The following is a 22,395-nucleotide window of genomic DNA, read 5'->3' on the forward strand; positions in this document are numbered from 1 at the left end:
AGAGGGGGCAGAGAGGGGTGGAAGAGGGGGGGAGAGAGGGGTGGGAGAGAGGGGGAAGGGGGGGAGAGGGGGAAGGGGGAAAGAGAGGGGAAAGAGAAAGGAAGGAAAAGAGGGGGGAGAGAGGGAGGAGAGAGAGGGGGAGAGAGGGTAGAGAGTGGGGTAAAGAAGGAGGGAGGGGGGGAGAGAGAGGGAGGGGGGTGAGAGAGGAGGGAGAGTGGGGGGAGGGGGAGGGAGGGGGAGAGAGAAGGGCAGAAGGGGGGAAGAGAGGGTGGAAGGGGGGAAGAGATAAAGGGGAAGGGGGGAGGGAGGGGGAGAAGAGAGAGGGGGAAAGAGAGAAGGAAAAAGAGGGGGGGAATCTTCCGTTTGGTGGTTCACTCCCCAAATGGCGGCAATGGCTAGGGCCAGGCCAAGCCCAAGCCAGGAGCCTGGAAGTTGACACTGGTCCACCATGCAGGTGGCAGAGACCATAGTACTTAGACCATATTCTGCTGCTTTCCCAGACACATTAGCAGGAAGCTGTAACAAAAGTGGAGCACCCAGGACTTGAACCAGCACCCACATGGGGCCCCAGCATCACAAGTGGTAGGTTAAGCTGCAGTGCCACAACACCCAACTTGCAACTTTTTAAATCCCAATCCTTAATGAAATTACCCACTAAGCTATTCACTTAGGTCTTCCCAAGACTCTCCCAATGAGACCCAAGTGACTATGAAAGGCAGTGGGCACAAGTGCATGCAAAAGGAGGAGGAAGTATCAAAATTATGGTTAATTTTACACCTTTTTTAGACTAGCAAATAAGGTCACTGTCATGTCACTTGATGCAGGAACTTGGTTGGCCTATCTTCAATAAATGGTTTTGGATTAGTGTTTTCTAAATACCCTGGCCTCAGGTTTCCACTACATGGGAATGGATACAATGGCTAGGCTTGGCCAGACTGAAGACAGGAGCCAGTCTCCTAAGTAGGTGGCAGAGACCCAAATACAGGGACCATCCTCTGCTGCATTCCCAGGGAGCTGGTTTGTAACTGGTGCTCCAATATGCGATACCAGGTCATAGGCTGTGGCTTAACCCACTGGGCCATAGTGCCAGCTTATTCCTAATATTTAAAATGTGGATTTTTTTTTTACCTTGGCTGGATGAACTTTATGGTTTACATGATGCTACCAGAATAAATTCTGTATTAACAGAAAAGTAGAGGACCCAGAGATATCTAGTTAGGCTAAATGTTGAGAGTCTCTCTGAGAACACTTTGGATAGTGCATATGTATATAATATTGTTCCTCTATTTCTCACATAGTCAAATGTCTTCCCCTTAACCGTCAATGTGGCTTTTATAGGCAAATAATGAGATTTCCAAGAGTACCTATTAGTAGCCACCCTACAGCATGTCCAGGTAGAAAGTCCTGCAGGGAGTGGTACTGTGGCACAGTGAGCTAAGCTGCTGCCTGCAAAGCTGGCATTCCCTGTCAGAGTGCTGCTTTGAGTCCAGGCTGTACCACTTCCAACCCATCTCCCTGCTAATGTGCCTGGGACAACATTAGAAGATGATCCAAGTACTTGAACCCCTGCCAACCCACCAAGGAGACCAGGATGGAGTCCACACTTCAGGCTTCTGCCTGGCTCAGCCTACGTGCATTTGGGTAATGAACCAGAGGATGGGATATATCTCTCTCTCTCACTTGGCCTTGTAAATAAATAAATCTTTTAAAAAAGTAAATCGGGGCCAGCACTGTAACTTAAGAGTGTAAAGTTGCCACCTGCAGTGCTGGCATCCCATATGGGCACCAGTTCAAGTTCCAGCTGCTCCACTTCCAATCCGGCTCTCTGTTTAGGTCTAGTAAAGCAGTGGAAGATGGCCCAAGTCCTTGGGACCCTGCAACCACACGGGGGTTCTGCAAGAAGCTCCTGGCGCCTAGCTTCAAATCGGCACAGCTCCGGCCATTGTGACCATTGGGGGAGTAAACCAGCTAATGGAAGACCTCTGTCTCTGCCTTTCAAATTAATATTTTTTTAAAAGTAGGTAAGTCTTGGCTGGCACCGCAGCTCACTAGGCTAATCCTCCGCCTTGCAGCGCTGGTACACTGGGTTCTAGTCCTGGTCGGGGCGCCGGATTCTGTCCCGGTTGCCCCTCTTCCAGGCCAGCTCTCTGCTATGGCCTGGGAGTGCAGTGGAGGATGGCCCAAGTCCTTGGGCCCTGCACCCGCATGGGAGACCAGGAAAAGCACCTGGCTCCTGCCTTCAGATCAGCGCGATGCGCCGGCCGCAGTGTGCCAGCCATTGGAGGGTGAACCAATGGCAAAAGGAAGACCTTTCTCTGTCTCTCTCTCTCACTGTCCACTCTGCCTGTCAAAAAAATAAAAAAAGTAGATAAGTCTTGCTGGACATACTACAAGTTACCCAAGTCACTACAACAGAATTCAGAGTGAAGACAAATCTGTATTCTTTGGCCACCTCTTGCTTCATAGCAAGATTACAGAGTTATGGTTTCCAAAGAGAAGCCTGTGTTAACTATGAAGGATGTGCTTTACCCGAGAAAGAAAAGAAAGGAAGGGACAAGGGAGGAGAGCTACACCAAGCCCTATAGTGTTCTGTTCCAGTATGTGCATTCAGAAAATGGAGGTCTAATTCCTGAGTACCTACTGTACACCTGGTGCATTACAATGATTATTGCACTTGATTCTCACAAAATCTCTTGACAGTAGTGTATGATCCCTGTTTTACAGACAAGGAAAACTGGAGCCCCAAAATTTAGTTAGGGACTAAGAAAAGACAGTTACTGGCAAATCCAGATTGAGGCAAGGTCTAACTGAATCCAAAGCAGCCCAAGATGCAATTTAAAACGTGCCAAGTGTTAAGAGTCACATAATGCAGAAATTTGCTCCACAGATGTTAGCAATAATCACAACTCATAAAACTTACTGTTAAATAGTTCGAGGGGAAGGCCACCCTCTATAATGCTTATTATGGTGGACAACAACTTCAAAAGTATAAAATTTGGTTCGAAGATCCTCTGCTCTGAGACTCTCTATCCCCATGTACCAAAAGTTTCAACCTCAACTTGATATCAGAATATATCACTCATCAGACAACCTTGACACGGGCACTATATACCTTCCGAGAAAATAGTTAGCAAAGGTGAAATTAAGTTCAGACACAGGTCCTCTACATGTCTGAAATATACATTTTCAGGGGAAGTAGCACCAAATACACGGGAAACCTTACCAATCAGGCCTTGAAGTTAGGTGTTGTATGGAACAGTGACTCTAATCTGGACAGAGACAAGAGAGATCACTTATTAGACAGAAACACCCAAAATAACAAAATTAACACTAGATGCGTGATCCATTTACCCACACACATTCATCCTATTCATCCCACTGCACTTCTTTTCTATGAAACAGGAAATACAGGGGTAGGGTCAGGAAATCTTAGCGTACAAATCTCAAATTCTTTCCCCCAGCTTCCAATACCTGAATCCACTAACAATTTTGAGCAGTGCAACAAAGTGTGGAAATAATATTAGAAACCAGCTGAGCTGCCAGACTACTGCCCTCGGAGTGAAAATGAGTTGAGTGTCCCAGCAATGTCTACAAAAGCAAGGAAATGGGCAATAATGTCACCAAGTGTAAATATGTGGACAAGTATTGACCTACAAATTACTTTCATTGCTACCCTATGCCTTCAGGATCCCTACCAAGTAAATGCCATGAGTGGGGCTGATTGGCAGACTGCCATGCCCTACCATGCAGTCAGTACATCAGTTCTTCCTTAGTTTCCCCATTTGTCATAAAGCTGGCCTTATAATTAATTCAGATCCACATCCTCATACCTGAAACAAAGACACCTGAGCAGGACTCCAACACTCCCTTGACTCCAGAAGTTTTCTTACTACAATCCAGTCCACATCCTTCTGCTGCCAGCTCCTGGCATTCCAAAAATAAAAAAAAAAAATCAAAACTTTAGTGTTAAAACGTCAAAATCAGGTTTCTTTGAAGCCAAAGCAGTCTAATGCCAATATGTATATAACAGTGGCACCCGCAATGCAGAAGAAGAAAACAAGTAAATATGGCAGAAAGAAGAACTGTCCAATTAAAAGGCATAGGTTATAGAAACAGGGTGTCTACCATGGAGTTAGTCAGCAACCCTGCCACCATTTGTGGTCCCTATCTCTAGATACAGAAGAGATATTAGCACCATCTCCAATGATACTACACGGGACCAAAGCAGGGGCTGCTCTCCACAGAACACCAGTCACCTCATACCACATTAGGATGCCCTGAACTTATCTATGTGGTCCTGACAATGGTTCTGTTTCTGAAGAAGAGGACTGGACAAATCTGCATGGACACTTACCCGAGCACAAACAGCCTAGCATCACTGCAAGAAAATTATGTAACTCAGACACACTTACCTGAGTGGCTGAGGCACACAACCTCTTTTCCTTAGTCCTCTCTCACTTATCTGGAAGAGCTTCTGAAAATGATTGGTGGGGCCAGGGCACCCAACCATGCAGAGCGATAACGTAAGACAGAGACTGCATTAATCTTGTGGCCACAAAAATCAGGTAATTTTAAGCAGTAGCTTAAGATTCATGTAGAATCACAGATAATAGCCTTTAAAATGGAAAGTTGAGACATTCACCAGATTGAATGATAGTACTTCAAAAATTTCATGGAAACGGAATTAAGAGATAAGTTTAGGGACCATTGTGTAGCACAGCGGATTAAAATGCTGCCTATTTGGCATCCCATATGGGCACTGGTTCAAGGTCTGGCTGCTCCACTTCTGATCCAGCTCCCAGCTAGTGTGCCTGGGAAGGTAACAGAAGATGGCCCAAGTGCTTGGAGACCTGAATAGAGTTCCAGGCTCTTCCCCTATCTATTTAACTCTGCCTTTCAAAAAATAAAGTAAATCTTAAAAAAAAAGACTAAGCTTATTTTCATGCAGAATTTTTGAGCAGCAGACATTATGGCATAGCAGATAGACTGCTGCCTGCAACGTGGACATCCCATATGGACAACGGCTTGAGTCCCGGCTGCTCTACTTCCAATGCAGCTCCCTGCTAATAACAACTGGGAAAGCAACAGAAGGTGGTCCAAGTATTTGAACCCCTGCCATTCATGCAGAAAATCCATATGGAATTTCAGGCTCCTGGCTTTCACTTGACCCTGTGCTGGCCATCGCAGCCATCTGGGGGTGAAACAGTGGATCAAAGCTCGCTCGCTCTCTCTCTCTGTGGGTGTCTCACTCTGTAACTCTTTCAAAATAAATCTTAATTTTTTTTAACTTTATGCATATGAAGAATCCTCAAAAAGTTCTGGAAAATGTGTTATGAAAAAACTATGCAGGGGCCGGCGCCGCGGCTCACTAGGCTAATCCTCCACCTACGGCACCGGCACGCTGGGTTCTAGTCCCGGTCGGAGCACCGGATTCTGTCCCGGTTGCCCCTCTTCCAGGCCAGCTCTCTGCTGTGGCCAGGGAGTGTAGTGGAGGATTACCCAAGTGTTTGGGCCCTACACCCCATGGGAGACCAGGAGAAGCACCTGGCTCCTGCCTTCGGATCAGCGTGGTATGCCGGCTTCAGCGCACCGGCCGCGGCGGCCATTGGAGGGTGAACCAACGGCAAAGGAAGACCTTTCTCTCTGTCTCTCTCTCTCTCTCACTATCCACTCTGCCTGTCAAAAAATAAATAAATAAATAAATAAATAAATAAATAAATAAATAAATAAAAAACTATGCAGGGGCCGATGGGGAAGTGGGTAAAGTGGCTGCCTGTGGTGCCAGCATCCCAAGTAGGTACTTGCTGCTCTATTTCCAATCTAGTTCCCTGTTGATGCACCTGGGAAAGCAGTGGAAGATGGTCCAAGTGCTTGGGACACTGCAGCCACATGGGAGCCCCTGGAGAGCTCCTGGCTTCGAATTGGTCCAGCTTTAGAAGTTGCAGTCATTTGGGGATTGAATCAGTGGATCAATCCCTTTCTGTAACTCTTTTAAAAATCTTTAAAAAAATTATGAAAATGAATCTTGATGCGAATGGAATGGGAGGGGGAGCAGGAGATGGGAGGGGTGCGGGTGGGAGGGAAGTTATGGGGGGAAAAAGCCATTGTAATCCATAAACTGTACTTCGGAAATTTATATTTATTAAATAAAAGTTAAAAAAATTATGCATAAGTTTCAAAAAAAAGTTGCACCAAAGTAAAACTTTTTAAAAGTTATTTGAAAGTCAGAGTTACACAGAGAGAGAAGGAGAGGCAGAGAGAGAGAGAGGTCTTCCATCCGCTGGCTCACTCCCCAATTGGCCACAATGGCCGTAGCTGTACTGATCCGAAGCCAGGAGCCAGGAGCTTCTTCCAGGTCTCCCACGTGGGTGCAGGGGCTCAAGGACTTGAGCCATTTTCCACTGCTTTTCCAGAGAGCTGGATTGGAAGTAGAGCAGCCAGGACTCGAACTGGCACCCATATGGGATGCTGGCACTGCAGGTGGTGGCTTTACCTGCTACACCACAGCGCTGGCCCCAATAAAACTCTTTTAATTCTACTTTTCTATGAACGTTTGAAGTTCTTTGGTACAATAGCAATTCATGGTGTCAGCAATAAAAAATAAAGAGCATGGACATAAACGAGAATGAGAGGGAGAAGGAGAGAGAGGGGAGGTGGAAGGGAAGGGAGGGGGAGGTGAGGAGGGAGGAGGTAAATGGGGGCAGTGGGGAAGAGGAAGGGAGGGAGAGAAGAGGAGGGAGAAGGGGGAAGGGGAAGGAAGAAGGGGAGAGGAGGAAGAGGGGAGGGGGAGAAAGAGGAGGGGGAGGAAGAGGGGGGAAGAGGGGGTAGGAGGAGAAAGAGGGATGGGGGAGGAGGGAGAGGGAGGGGAGGGGGAGGAAGAGGGGAAGAATGGGAGAAGGAGGATGGAGGGGGGAGGAGGGGGAAGAGAGGGGCGATTGCCACTGCTCCAACATGTTTATTTTTAAAAATATCTTTAAACAAAAATGTATGTTAAAAATCAACAATTTATTGAAAATGCAGAAGCACTTCAATGAAAGGCATCAAGAAATAATGCCCGATGTGACCCAACTGCTTTTTTTAAAAAAAAAATTTTTTTGACAAGCAGAGTGGACAGGGAGAGAGAGAGACAGAGAGAAAGGTCTTCCTTTGCCATTGGTTCACCCTCCAATGGCCGCCGCGGCCGGTGCACCGCGCTGATCCGAAGGCAGGAGCCAGGTGCTTCTCCTGGTCTCCCATGGGGTGCAGGGCCCAAGCACTTGGGCCATCCTCCACTGCACTCCCTGGCCACAGCAGAGAGCTGGCCTGGAAGAGGGGCAACCGGGACAGAATCCGGCACCCCGACCGGGACTAGAACCCGGTGTGCCGGCGCCGCTAGGCGGAGGATTAGCCTAGTGAGCTGCGCCGGCTTAAAAATATTTTTAAAAATTCAAGAGGGAGAGCGCGCACCAGAGTATACTCCAGACATAGTCAGCGAGCACCGAGCCCAGCAGAAATAGCGCGTACCTGCTGGTTCACTCCCCAAATGCCTGCAACAGACAGGCCCGGGAAGCCCTCCCCATCCCAGCCCCCAGGGGTGGCAGGGACCCAATCCACGCCTGCTGCCTCCCATAGCGCACGCTAGCAGGAAGCAAGAGTTGGGAGCAGGGAGGGAAAGTAGGCGGTCCAATAGGCGGCATCTTAACGGTTTGCGCGCCAAATTCCACGTCCCAAGCAACATGCTAACCAGTGAGGTAAATGCCCACCCCAAATGGAAAATTAGCTTTTTTAAAAGTCAGCACATGAAGGGAGCGATTCCCTACATTTAACATATAAAAAAGGAACAGTACAATACACTCAAAGGCAGCTAGGAGCCATTCGCGGTGGGAATCCCACGCACATCCCTCCGCGCGTACTTTTCTCCTTTTCAAGTAAAAAGTAGTCAAACTGGAGGGGCCAGAAACCAAAATTTCAACAATATGGTGACAAGAAACACCTGAAGATATAAAAGGCAAAAATCACCTCTCCGGAAGCCACAGCACCTGCTCCCCCCAAATCGCCACCTATTTCTATATTTTGAAGTTGAGAACACCCTGGTATCTTAAAACGACATGAAGGAACCAAAACCAGCATTTAAACAAAATACTGAAGTCACTATGTTTTAACATAAAGCACAATCTTGTGCAAACTACTTGCTATAAATCCAAAGTTCGCCAAACTTTTAACATATTAATAAATTATAATATTCCATTCCATAGAGCTGATCGTTAAAAGCCCACTACAAGTATCTATCGGAAGCAAACTAACCTTAAGACAGCTTGCAGGAGCCAACGCTGCTTTAGCTCACAGCTGAGGCCGCCGCCCTGCTGCAAGACCACTTCGCGACCCCCGAAGAAATAGACTTCAACTTGAGCCGGCGGGCTCCTTTTGTACTGTCTATGGCCCTGCCTTCCAAGGTCCCAATTGGTTGCGGCTAAATGACTGACAGGGATACTGTCTACTCCTGGCTTCCCTGTAATTTGAAAATCTGCATATATCCAGGTGTTCGCTGGTTATTGGTGGGACAGACTTGCGCTTGGAGTTTTTACACTTACGGCAAATTTTCACGAGACGTGAATGTGGAGGGTAAACGTACCACCATAAAGTAACTAGCACCACACTTCTTGATTGGTTCTGGCAATGAATTCAAATAAGGTGCTGAGCGCGCTCTGAAGCTTTCTGTATATTGGTGCCGGTTTCTAGAAAGTTCTTGTAGTTTCTGCGTTTTGCATCTGACGGAAGCCTGATTGGTCTTTGGGGGGAATTTAAACCCCCCACCACAGCACCTATATTTCACAAAGAGGAAAAGAAGCGATGTTAGGGCAGTATCTGGAGGGGAAAAAACACCTTCACTTACAATTGCACGTATACACTAAGGATATTAAATGAGGAGTCATACGGTCACTTTAGTGCAGAATGAATAACTACCAGAGCACGGGCAGTTTGGAGAGTGTTTTGCCAACAGGGAGGATCGAGGGGTGGTGGCACTGGACGGAGTGGTGAGAGGACTGAGGAATACAATGGCAAGAAGAGATAGAAAAAAGCGAGACTAGTTTAATCACTTCACCCTCCAGCACCAACATCCGTGCTTTAAATTTCTGTATCGGAGTATGTATGCCCTGTGTGTGGTTTCTAATTACTAGAATGTTCTTTCCCTCCATCTTTGCCCACTCAACAGAGTGCAAGCCAAACGCCACCTCCTCGGTGCCTTCTCTGGCCCTCTTACCCTCTCTCTGACCCTAATGGGCTCTCTCCTGCTGCTACGTGGTGGGGGGGTATGGAGAGGCATTGGGGTGCGCAGGCATATTGGATACACTAAATTAGCACTGGAATGGACATCGTTCTAAGGATCCAAGTTTGTACTCAAAGGTTTGCACTTGTATTAAGGTTGGAGACGTTCTGCAAAATTCAGTGGAAACACACTAATACTTATTTGTCTCCTAAAGGTCAGAGCTGTTGCAATCTAGAGCTATATGTTGAAAACAAAGCTGGTAAACTGCAAACTCGGCAATCTAGCAGTCCCTAGGGCTGCTCAGAGCCAGGACTTCAAGCCACATGGTAACCATGTTACAAGATAAGCAGGAAGAAACCACCAGGACAGAAAACTGGAGGGGTGGAGAGACTAAGATAAACTGATCGAATTAGACAAGCCCGTTTATACAGTAAGGGGATATGTTTGACATGGTCTGGTCTGCTCTGATTTGGTTTCTTAAGAATTTCTCAGAGGCTTTTAAGTTGAGAAAAAACTAAGTACAGATCTTATACCTATGAACTCTAAATTCCTTACACCAGAATCTGCTGAGAAGCTGCCTTGTTATTGAGGTGAAAGTCACATAAAATTAACCACTTTAAAGCAAACATGTCAGTGGCATTTAGTACATTTACATGTGCACAATCACTATCTCTAAGTAGTCCAAAAACATCCTCGTGGCCCCAGAAGGGATAAGCCTAATAAGCCCTTCATGCCAATTTGATCCCCATCTCCTGAAAATCACCAATCTGTTTTCTGTCACTATAGACTTGGGTATTTTGAAGCTTTCTTGTAACTGAAATCATTCAATAGTTGACTTTTATGTCTGGTTTCTTTCACTTACCATGCTGTTTTTGAGATTTATCTACATAGCCTGTGTAGTACTTTACTCTTTTTTATAACAGTGTTCTGGCATCGAAGAGACCCAGTGAGGCCAGTCACCCCACATACTATCAGGTTTTGATATGGAAAGCCAGGATATTGGGCAAATAGCTGTACTGAAGAAAACCAGCCTCTACAAAATTCTGTCAAGAGCTGGATAAGTGGAACTGCCCTGGGGCTGAAGGGCTTGCAGGTTAAAACCACAGACCCTGCTAGCTCCAAGTTGAAAAAGCCCTTTACGGGGCTGATGCTGTGGTACAGCGGGTAAAGCCTGCAGTGCCAGCATCCCAAATGGGTGCCGGTTTGAGTCCCGGCCGCTCCACTTTCAATCCAGTTCTCTGCTATAGCTGGGAAAGCACTAGAAGATGGCCCTAGTCCTCCGGCCCCTGCACCCACATGAGAGACCCGGAAGAAGCTCCTGGCTCCTCGCATCAGATCAGCGCAGCTCTGGCCGCTGTGGCCAATTGGGGAATGAACCAGCAGATGGAAGCCCCCCCCCCCCCCCCCGCCTCTCCTTCTCTCTTTGTGTAACACTCTTTCAAATAAATAACAGACAAAGCCCTTTATTCTGCCCAGCTTCCAAGATGAGCATCACTGTTGAGGGGAAGGCCTAGGATCAGTACAGGCAGGACTATGATCTTCCTTTTAGATATGCCACCTATTCTATACTAACCTCCTGTTCTGGCCAGCTCTTCTCCCAGGCCAGCTAGGTAATGAGAGTCAACAGCAAGTTTTCCCTAAAGAAGTTCACATCTTCTTATATCTGTTCCAGTATCCCATCCAATGAGATAGATAGATTTGAGCCTCACATATATCTAGCCAGGCCTACATGCCTCTCTCCATGAGAAAACTTCCTCCTAGTTTAGGTATCTTTCTAGGTACTCTAATAATGATTTCATCTTTATGTTCTAGATCCTGTTCTATTCAATTTGCTTGTTAGATTTTTGCTCCAGACTTACAAAGTCACAAAGTGTGTGTGTCGGGGAGCCTCTATTGTAAAAAGGCCTTCAGATAAAACAAGTCCTTATAAATAAGAGTCCATTGCTTCATCCACCCCTGCTATGGTCAAGGTCGGTTAGATAGCTCCCTGGATGGGGCCGGGTTAAGCCACCGCCCGCAGTGCCAGCATCCTGTATGGGAGCCGGTTTGAATCCTGGCTGCTCCACTTCTGATCCAGCTCTCTGCTATGACCTGGGAAAGCAGTAGAAGATGGCCCCTGCACCCGCATGGGAGACCCAAAAGAAGCTATTGGCTCCTGAATTCTGATTAGCCCAGCTCTGGCCATTGCAGCCAATTGGGGAGTGAATCAGTAGATAGAAGATATCTTTCTATCTCTTTCTCTCTCTGCCTCTAACTACCCTTCAAATAAATAAATCTTCAAAAAAAGAGAAATCAAAATGAAATATTTGAAATGAAGAATTTTGCAGATCAAATCAGAAAATGCAGTGGAAACCCTAAACAACTGAATCGGTGAGGCAGAAGAAAGAATATCTGAGTTAGAACACAAGTCTCTGGAAATTTTAATAGTCAGATCAAAAATAGCAGATATTAGAAAACTATAAAGCAGTGCAGGAGATTTATGGGAGGCTATCAAACGACCCAACATATGGCTTTTAGGAGTTCCTGAAAGTGTGGGAACAGAATGGATTAGAAGGCCTTTTTAGTGGAACAATTACAGAAAACTGCCCTAAGTTGGAGAAAGAAAGGAACATCTAAGTACAGGAAGCACATAGAACTCCTAATAGAAGTGACCAGAAAAGATCTTCACGACACATTGTAGTCAGATTATCCACAGTAAAGCAAAGATCCTAAAATGTGCACGAGAGAAAGGCCAGATTACTCTCAGAGGATCTCCAATGACACTCACAGCAGACTTCTCATCAGAAACCCTACAGGCTAGAAGGGAATGGCGAGATAGTCCAAGTCTTGAGAGAAACAAGAACTGTTAACCCAGAATACTGTACCCTGCAAAGCTCTCATTTATGAATGCAGGTGAAATAAAGAACTTCCATAACAAACAGAAATTCAAAGAATTTGTCACCACTCATAAAGCCTTACAAAAGATACTCAAGAATGTGCAATACACAGATACAGGGTCATCGCTATGAAGAAGGTGCAGGCAGAAAATCTCCCAGTAAAAGTACAAAAGAAATCTAAAGTGAATAGGAATATTGTATACGGTATAGCCACTGTGGAAGATAGTTTGGAGATACCTTAGAAAGCTGAATATAGACCTACCATATGACCCAGCCATCCCACTCCTGGGAATATACACAAGGGAAATGAAATCAGTATATGAAATTGTTATCTGTACCCCCATGTTTATTGCAGCTCAATTCACAATAGCTAAGACATGGAATCAACCCGAATGTCCATGACCTGAAGACTGGATAAATAAATCATGGGAGATTTTATACACACACACACACACACACACACACTATGGAATCCTACACAGTTGTAAATAAAAATGAAATCCTGTCGTTTGCAAAAAAAAAAAAAGATGAAACTGGATAACATTATACTTAGTGAAATAAGCCAGTCGAAAAGGGACAAATACCATATGTTCTTCTTGATCTGTGTTAACCAACAGAGTTTCTAAAAGGTAATCTATAGAAATGAAATTGACACTTTAAGGTGCAATGACTTTGAGCAGCCTTCTTCTCGACTGTTGAGAAACAGGTTTTTTCATACTATTTGAACTCTTATTATGGGGTTAATCTTGTGTATAAAGTTAATTGAAAATAGATCTTAGTGAAAAATAAGGATAGGAATAGGAGAGGGAGGAGGTGGAAGGGTGGGAGTGTGGCTTGGATTGGGACAATCAGTATGTTCCTAAATTATGGAATGCATGAAGTTTGTATACCTTAAGTAAAATGCTTCTGGGGAAAAGATGTCTGTATTCCCCTATCTACAGTTAAACTTCCACAGGAAACCTTCCTCCCACAAATACAGATTTTTCTAATTCTAGTAACATTGTTCCTTCTACTTGAACCTTTATGCATCGTGGTAATAATGCTTCCAACTGTTGTTAGACTCTGGGTCGTATCATCACTTACTGGCTCACTCTTTGGAAAATTGTTTCTTTCATAAACAGTCTACAATAAATCCTTAAGCATAGTGTGTGGTGTGAGAACACTGAGTGATACACAGAACAGTGGATCAAACCCTATGATCGGCGGCCAGCATTGTGGCTTAGCAGGTTAAGCTTCTACCTGTGATGCTGGCAGGCACCAGGCTGCTCTACTTCGCACCCAGCTCGCTAATGGCCTTGGACAAACAGTAGAGGATGGCCCAAGTGTTTGGACCCCTGCCATTGGCCTGGGAGTCCCAGATAGAACTCCTGGGTCTTGGCTTCCACCTGGCACAGCCCCAGTCGTTGCAGCCATCTGGAGAATGAACCAGTGGGTTGAAGATATTTCTGTCTCTCCCTCTTTCAGATTAAGTCAATCTTTATTTAAAAAACAAAAACCTTGTGATCTATCAATACTTTCAGAAAAAGCTTCTGATAATGTCAAACCATTCAAATTTTTTAAAAAGAAGTATTAGAGGGAAATACCTAATAACCTCTTAAATCAATGGAAAACATTTAACAAAAACTTTGAGAATCACATCAAATGGCAACATTTATTGTCACTAAAAATAGGACTAAAACTACAATAACTTCTCTGGCTACTAATATTAAACATTATATTGGAGGTGCTTGCTAGGAAATTGAACACAAAAAACGAGGTTATGAGAATCAACTGCAAATTCTCTCCCCAAACTGTACTCTATATATTGTGTGGGGGAGTGGGGCAAATTGTTGAAATCTATGATTAGCATAGAGATGGTCCTCTATATATAAAGTCATACTAAAAATGATTCATAATGAAGGAGATGGGAGAGGGAATGGGAGGTGGGAAGGGAGCGAGGTGGGGCATGAGGGAAAGAACCACTGTATTCCTAAAGCTGTATCTATGTAAAAATGCGTTCATTCAATTAAAAAAAAAAAAAAGAAAAAAAAGCTGGAGATATTTTTGCCATTAATTGCGGATAATGTGATTGTCTATATAGAAAACCCAAGATAATTTTCAAAAAGCTAATGCAAATAAAAGTTATTTAACTTTAGTTCCTGATATATTATTGCTAAAACATTTGTAGAGTAAAAATAAGGATTATTTGGAGTAAATGAGTCAGCCTCAGTACATCAGCCCATTATGAGATTTTTTAAAAGTAATTTGGAAATCTTTGCCAAATAAAATAGATTTTCTAAGATGTGAAAAATCTGTTCTTCATCAGTCCCATGCTCTATTAAATTCATTTTTACTTTATCAGAAATTGACACTCAGGATGTAAGCTTCCTAAAATTTATTTTAAATAGCCTCTTCTTTCGTGTTCACATTTATGTTCAATAGTTCCTGAAATTTCTAAAATCTTTCCTCATTTTTTCTTACTCACAGTTCAAAGAAGATTCTTAAGTCTGAATTTGATGGTAATTTTGTTCTAATAACATCAGCATTAGAGAGATAACAACTTCAAAGTTTTCCTAGCCAAACTTGTAACTACTTTATTCTTTAGATCATTTCCAACATGCATATTTTTCTGAACATTGCGCCACACAATTTTACATGCTGTACTTTTATAGTTGTTTAGCATAAACAAGTTTTTTCTTAAGTGATACACTATTGAGTAAATATGTAAGAGATTTAACTCAAATATGTGTACATAAGTTTCATATTGAAAATAAGTTTATCATAACAGAAAATTACTAATTTTCTAGGCAAATTTGGCTATGAAAACAGTACAAAATAAACTTTTATATAAAAGAGTGAATAACAATTTTCATGATTTAAATATAAAAGTCAGGGGTCAGCACTGTGGCATAGCAAGTAAAGCCACTGCTTGCAGTGCTGGCATCCCATATAGGCTGCTCCTCTTCTGATCCAGCTCTCTGCTATGGCCTGGGAAAGCAGTAGAAGATGGCCCAAGTCCTTGGGCCCCTGCATCCACGTGGGAGACCCGGAGGAAGCTCCTGGCTCCTGGATTCGGATTGGCATAGCTTCAGTCATTGCAGCCAACTGTGGAGTGAACCGGAGGATGGAAGATATCTATTTCTCACTCTCTTGCTCTGACTTTCAAATAAATAAATCTTTTAAAAATAAGTAAACAAATATAAAAATCCTGGTAACTTGACTATTTTCCAGCTTTAAAAAATATTTTTACAAAATGGTTATATTTGATCAAAGTTCATTCATGAAAAGCAAAATATTAATAAACTAATGCATCTTATCCAGTTTACTAACATTTTTAAAGCTTATTTTGCTTATTCGAAAGGCAGAGTTACAGACACACATAGATTGATCTTCCATCTGCTGGATCAATCCCCAAATGGTCCCAATGACAAGGGCTGAGCCAAGCCAAAGCCAGAAGCCAGGAACTTCACCCTGCCACATGGGTGGCAGGGTCCCAAGGGCAGTAATAGGGAGCTGAATATAATAATAGGGAATGCAATAGACCAAACTGGAACCGCTACTCAATTTGTGATACCAGAGACTCCCATAACCTGCTGTGTCACATCAGCAGTCTCCTTACGTGTAAGGAAACAAAACTTTACATTTTACCCTGTATTACTGTACACCAAAGTTATAAGCAAAAGGTAAAACTGCCAACTTCTATGTCAATGATATCTACATAAATTCCAGAACAGGAAAAGGTAAACTAAGGTGATCAGAATGGCATCTGGAAGTTCAATTGCTAACAGGAATTCAAAGCAAACCCTAGGGAATCCTGAACAACCCCTTTGCTTCAGCTGCCCCTCTCACTTACCATCATACCCTGGGAGGAGGCCAGCTCCTTCTGCAGGCTCTAGTCTGTCAGCCCTACTCACCATCACCCCAATTGTGACCTCTGAGGCCGACGCGCCACAGCGCCCTCCACACCCTCCCCGCCCCTCCCCGCCACGCCCCCACCGCCAACTGCCCCTCCCTCAGCGCTGCGACCCCGAGCATGGCACCGCCAAGGACCCCGAGCGTGGCACCACCGCACAGAGACAAGAACGTCATCAGAAGGACGGTAGGGAAAGAACAGTTAAATATTCCAGTCTAAGAAATAGAGAGGTGCCGGCCCCGCGGCTCACTGGGCTAATCCTCTGCCTGCGGTGCCTGCACCGCGAGTTCTAGTCCCGGTCGGGGCGCCGGATTCTGTCCCGGTTGCCCCTCTTCCAGGCCAGCTCTCTGCTGTGGCCCGGGAGTGCAGTGGAGGATGGCCCAAGTGCTTGGGCCCTACACCCACGTGGGAGACCGGGAAAAGCCCCGGGCTCCTGCCTTCCGATCAGCGCGGTGCACCGGCCGCAGCGCGCCGGCGGTGGCGGCCATTGGAGGGTGAACCAACGGCAAAGGAAGACCTTTCTCTCGGTCTCTCTCTCTCACTGTCCACTCTGCCTGTAAAAAAAAAAAAAAAAAAAAAAAAAAAAAAAAAAAAAAGGCTTGGTCATGGGAGTGACACCAAAGGAGGTATCTGTACTCCAGACTGTGTGTGAATAATAATCATGGCATCGGAGACAGAGTGTTTGACCGTTGATTTGATTTTTAGCAAAGCTTACAAGGTCCTATGGGAGGATAATAAACTAACTATTTTTCATACCACCTAACCTAGGGGGCCTCCACCCAGTTGCCAAGAGAATTATCATAATAATGAAGGTGGGCAAACAATTCAGAATCAGAACCCACCTATTGCAAACCTCATGCAGGGGAAGGATCCCAGCTTCACACACACATGCAGAGAAGCTGTGGGCGTAACCATAACATTCCGATCAGCCTTTAAGTGCAAAGAGAAGTAGCTGAGGGTGCAAAAGAACAAGGTAGACCAGAAAGACTGTTTCTGGGGGTTACAGACCTTGGCTCCTAAGGAATTCTCATCAGAAATAGCCTAGAGGGGATAGCACTGAAGAAGGTGAGGAAAATTAAGATGAGATCCAAGGTCACCGGCCACCTGAACATTCATGCAACTGCAACCTCGGTTGCCAACATAGACACCCAGAAAACCCTCAACACAAGGTGGCAAAGAGACATAAGCAGCTGCCCCGCCAACAGAGAATCCGTCTGCTTTTGCCACTAAGTAGAAGTACCATCTCTACAACCTTTGGTTTAGTCATCCAACAAGTACAAATGACTATGAAATTCCAGCAATGAGAAACGAACAGAAGTTTGCAGTTGGAAACCTTAAGCACTTGCTTTTAGCCTGGTGACCATGTAACTGATCTGGGTTTTTGATTTTTACCTCAAGATGTCCTTTGGGTAATGACAGATTTGTCTTTATAAAGCCTGTTTTTTTCTAAATACACCTTTAAAAGTTTTAAACTTGCTTTAAATCTGGTTGAGGTTTTTAAAGCACTTCACTTGTAATAAAATTTTACGTTATTTTTTCAGAAAAAAAATCAACTAGATGCAAGCAGCTCCTAATAAGTTTCTCATAATTGTGAAAATAATAAGTAGGGTTATCTAGATGTACGCTGGGAGCAGATATTCAATGGAAAGATACATACAGGGAATTTATGGGTTGATATTATTTTATATCTTAGTGTTTTAGTTACACAGATGTATATATGGATCTGTTGAAAGTTTATAAATTATATGCTTTAGATTAGGCAATTTCCTTGTGTGTAAATTTTACTCAATAAAAAACAAGAATATTCAGGACTACAAAAGCAGAGTAAAATCCAAACAGCTTTTCCAACATAATGCCAGCTATAAATTTTGGATAAAATACCACAAACTACTACCTGTGGATGAATTAAACAATCCAATGAAAACAGATTGTCAGACTAGATTAACAAGAAACACATGATTCCAAACTGTATGCTAACTATGGAATATGTTCTTCATAGAAAATTAATCAGATTTAAAAGTAAAAGGACTGAAAATTATAAATCATACAAACAGTAAATATAAGGAAACTGGAGTGGTTATAGTAGTATCAGAGAAAATAGAGTTTAAAACAAAATGTTGAGACAAAGAGGGACATTTTATAATAGCAAATGGTCAATCATGAAGATGTGAGAATTATAAAGATAAGATGGTACTTCAGGAAGTTTGTGTAAAAGTAGAATTAAAACTTAACTTTATTCTGGTATAAAAATTGTGAAATCCAGGCAGTTTTTCATAATAAATACTTACCATGAGCTTTTGGAAGACCCCTCATATACACCCTGTAACATATTACCAAAATACAGGAAGCAAAAGCTAATGAAAATGAAGACATAGATAATTCAACTATAATATGTGAGAACATAATACCTAACTTTAAAAAAAAATACTTGAAAGAGTTAGAGGGGGAAGAGAGAGAGGTATGTGGGGGGAGAGAGAGGGGAAGGTGCATTGCCTGCCATAATCTCAATTGACTTCTTTGTATAAATAACGAAACTCTAAAATACACATGGAATAGGAAGAGAAACAGAATAGCCTATATAATCCTGAACAAAACAAGAAGAAAGTGGCAAGACTGACATTTTCAGATTTCAAAACTTACTAAAAAGCCGTAATAATCAAGAGAGTGTGATACTGGAAGAGAGGCAGACATATAGATATAGACACACGTAAAATGAAATTGGACCCCTACCTCATAGTATATACAAAAATTAATTCAAAATGGATCAAAGGCCTAATTGTAAGGACTAAAATCTTGAAATTCAAGAGAAAGCATAGAGTAAATCTTTGACCTTGGATTTGTCAATAGATTCTTAGATATAATAGCAAAAGCATGAAAAGCAACAATCAAACATTGATAAATTGGACTTTATCAAAATTAAAAATTTTACACTTCAAAAGACACTAAAGGGGCCAGCATTGCGATACATCAGGTAAAGCCACTACCTATGACACTGGCGTCCCATATTAGTGCTGATTCAAACTCAGCTGCTCCACTTCCAATCCAGCCCCATGCCAGTGTTCCTGGTAAAGCAGTGGAGGACAGTCAAAGTGCTAGGGCCCCTGCACCTACATGGGAGGTGCACAAGCAGCCTCCAGCTATTGGCTTCAGCCTGGCCCAGCTCCAGCTATAGCAGCCATTTGGGGAGTGAACCAGCAAATAGAAGATTTCTGTGTCTGCTGTCTGTTTAACGGACTTTCAAGTAAATAAATCTTTTTAAAAAAGACACTAACAAGATCATGAAAACTCAGACAAAAATCAAAGAAAATATTTGTCTGATGAGGGACTTATATTTAAAATACACAGTAGTGCTTTAAAAGGTTTGTGGGGAAATGGAATTAAAAGTTAAATTCTGATGAAAATATTTTTGAAATCCATGCATAACTTTTATTAATTACTTTCTGTGAATTTTTGAAGATGACTTGCATGAAGTTTTATAATTCAGTGACAAAAGAGGGCCGGCGCCGCGGCGCACTAGGCTAATCCTCCGCCTAGCGGCACCGGCACACCGAGTTCTAGTCCCGGTCGGGGCAACGGATTCTGTCCCGGTTGCCCCTCTTCCAGGCCAGCTCTCTTCCGTGGCCAGGGAGTGCAGTGGAGGATGGCCCAGGTGCTTGGGCCCTGCACCCCATGGGAGACCAGGAAAAGCACCTGGCTCCTGGCTCCTGCCATCGGATCAGCGCGGTGCGCCGGCCACAGCACACCGGCCGCGGCAGCCATTGGAGGGTGAACCAATGGCAAAGGAAGACTTTTCTCTCTGTCTCTCTCTCTCTCACTGTCCACTCTGTCTGTCAAAAAATTTAAAAAAAAATCAGTGACAAAAGAATAACCCAATTTGAAAAAGGGTAAAAGATCTAAATAGACATTTTCCCAAAGTAGACAAAAGTCAATAAACAAAGATGTTCAGCATCTTTAGTTATCAGTAAATGGAAATCAAAACTACAAAGAGATACCACTACAAACCCACCAGGATGGCTGAATTAAAATCATATAATAAGTGTTGATGAAAACATAGGAGCCAAAGTGGTGAAGATATATGGTGGAAAGTTAGCAAAGGGGATCCCTTCATCTGGACTATGAACTCTGGCTCAGCCTTAAGCTCTGAACCACTCAGGCAGGGCATAGTCCCAAACTAGTATTATTATAATTTTTGAGAACTGACATTAGATGGAAACCATCTCTAATGGAAGGACAGTCAGAATTTATGGTATGACTCTGCTAGTGTTGAATGATACAATTAAAAACATTCAAGGGCTGGTACTGTGGTACAGTGGGGTTAAGTCACTGATTGCAATGATGGCATCCTATGTGGGAGTGGGGGTTTGACTCCCAGCTTTTCCACTTCCAATTCCACTCCCGGCTAACGTGCCTAGGAAAGAAGTTTGAAGCTGACTCAAATACTTGGACCCCGATACCCATGTGGCAGATCAAGATTGAGCTCCTGGCTCTGGCTTCAGCCTGGCCCAGCCCTGGAGTTGCAACCATTTGGGGGAGTGAACCAGCAAGTAGACGATGTCTCTGTCTCTCCCTCTGGCACTCAGCCTTTCAAATAAGTAAATAAATCTTTAAAAAATTAAAATATCCACATTCTCCAAAGGATTATTATAAAGCCAGAGTCTCACAAAATAACTACAATGTTCAGGGTACAAGTCAACATTACTAACATACGAAGAGCCAGTAAAACATGACCCATTCTGGAAAGAAAAGGGAATTAACATATGGTAACCCAGAGATGATCCAGACATTGAAATACCCAATGCTTTAACACTTTAAAGCAGCTATTGCAAATATTATGCATGAGGTAAAGGACAACACACTTAAAATTTTCAATTCTAAAATGTTCATTAATTTGAACTTGAAATGAATATTTTATTGCACTCAATAAGAAAATAGGAAATACTGAATATGAAGATAAGGCAATCAAATAACCTACTCTGAAAAGGATAAAAAATTGAGGTAATATTTCTAATAAGGATGTTATTAGAGTCACAGGAAAAGTAGAAAGTTATTGGGGTAGAAAAAAATATTTGAAGAAGCAATGCCCTCAACTTTGGCAAAATATACTATAAGAACTCAAAAAAAAAAAAAAAACCAGCTGTCTCTGAAAAGGAAATATTCAAAGAAAACTTCACATTGATCCACTATAGTCAAACTGCTGCAGGTCCAAAATAAATAATGTCTTGAAAATAGCTGGAGAAAAATGGCTCATTACATACTTGGAAAAACTGATACTAATAACTAGGCAATTCAGATCCTAAAACATGGAGATTTGGGGGCTGTGGGAAAGCATCTATAAAGTGCCAAAGTGACAAAGTCAACTCAGAATCCTGCAGCTAGCAAAAATACACTTCTCAGATGAAGGAAAATGCAGAGACTTTGTGACCAGCACATCTGCTTTACAAAAACACTAAAATAAACTCTCATAATCAAGGGACTCTATAAGAAAGGAAATATTAGATATTCAGGAATAAGTATAGTGCAAAAGAAATGGTAACTACCTGAAATAACATTCTCATTTGAATTATATGAAAATATATAACTACAAAAATATATAACTACATTTGCAGATGTAATAATTATCAGCTGTAACATTAAAAGAGGCAGCTTCCACTTAGGATGTAGAAAACAGGAAATAGCATCACTACTACACTAATGACAAGAAAATGCTAGATAATCTACAAAGTCATAACTTTTCCAGAACACAGCAGAGAGCTGGCAAGTAGCCTGGATCTAAGCAGAAACAAACATATCCAAGATTAATGTTGATGTGAGCTCTTGCTTTTATGGGGGCCAAGTCAAAAGAAAAGTGTCGTGTCATACAAGCTGGTATTTAGAATTCAGCTAAAATCTTAATGAATTGTGAAAGGCAAAAGATGTGGTAGCAGGGGAATACAGGACTCCTAGGAGCCTGGACGTAAAGGGAATTTACCCTCCCGGTTAGAATCATTTACTTGGATCCATCACACAGAGGAGAGGGTAGGAGAACAGAAGAGAGATCCTCTTTTGGAGAGGACCTAGGAGAGCCGAGCAGCAGCCACCAAGGGATAGGCATGAAGCCATTGACAGACCATGCCCTATACGTGCTACAATGGGGAAAATGTTTCAGATCCTGTTGTCCTCATGGCACAGATCACTAGCTGCCCTTGCTGGGTGAAGGGAACAAAAATTAAAGTCTATGGAGAAGTGAGGAGAAGGAAACTATCGTCAGGACTCAGGCCATTACAGATTCCTATCATGAGAAAGGTAGAACACCGAAGATACAGGGCTTGCCTAAGCCTGAGGAGGAACAAGAAAACAGGAGGGCTTTCCTTTCTGTCCTTCCTCTGCCACTGTGCGACCAC

At 43.2% G+C, this 22,395-nt stretch overlaps 1 protein-coding gene across 3 annotated transcripts in view; it reads right to left on the reverse strand.

Moving 5' to 3' along the window:
* The window catches only part of USP26 (ubiquitin specific peptidase 26), an 84,265-nt gene extending 68,249 nt beyond the window's left edge, over nt 1-16,016 (reverse strand). For 2 of the 3 annotated variants that reach the window (XM_070067372.1, XM_070067371.1), the window contains exons 1-4: nt 15,956-16,016; nt 8,284-8,801; nt 3,831-3,924; nt 3,224-3,269 (exon numbers count right to left, since the gene is read on the reverse strand). The gene's annotated coding sequence lies outside the window, so the exon portion shown is untranslated. The remainder of the gene's footprint in view (nt 1-3,223; nt 3,270-3,830; nt 3,925-8,283; nt 8,802-15,955) is intronic. The other variant, XM_070067373.1, reaches the window with a different exon arrangement.
* Nucleotides 16,017-22,395: the final 6,379 nt, after the last annotated feature.

Source organism: Oryctolagus cuniculus, chromosome X (assembly GCF_964237555.1).
Source record: "Oryctolagus cuniculus chromosome X, mOryCun1.1, whole genome shotgun sequence".
In the NCBI taxonomy this organism is placed as follows: Eukaryota; Metazoa; Chordata; class Mammalia; order Lagomorpha; family Leporidae; genus Oryctolagus; species Oryctolagus cuniculus.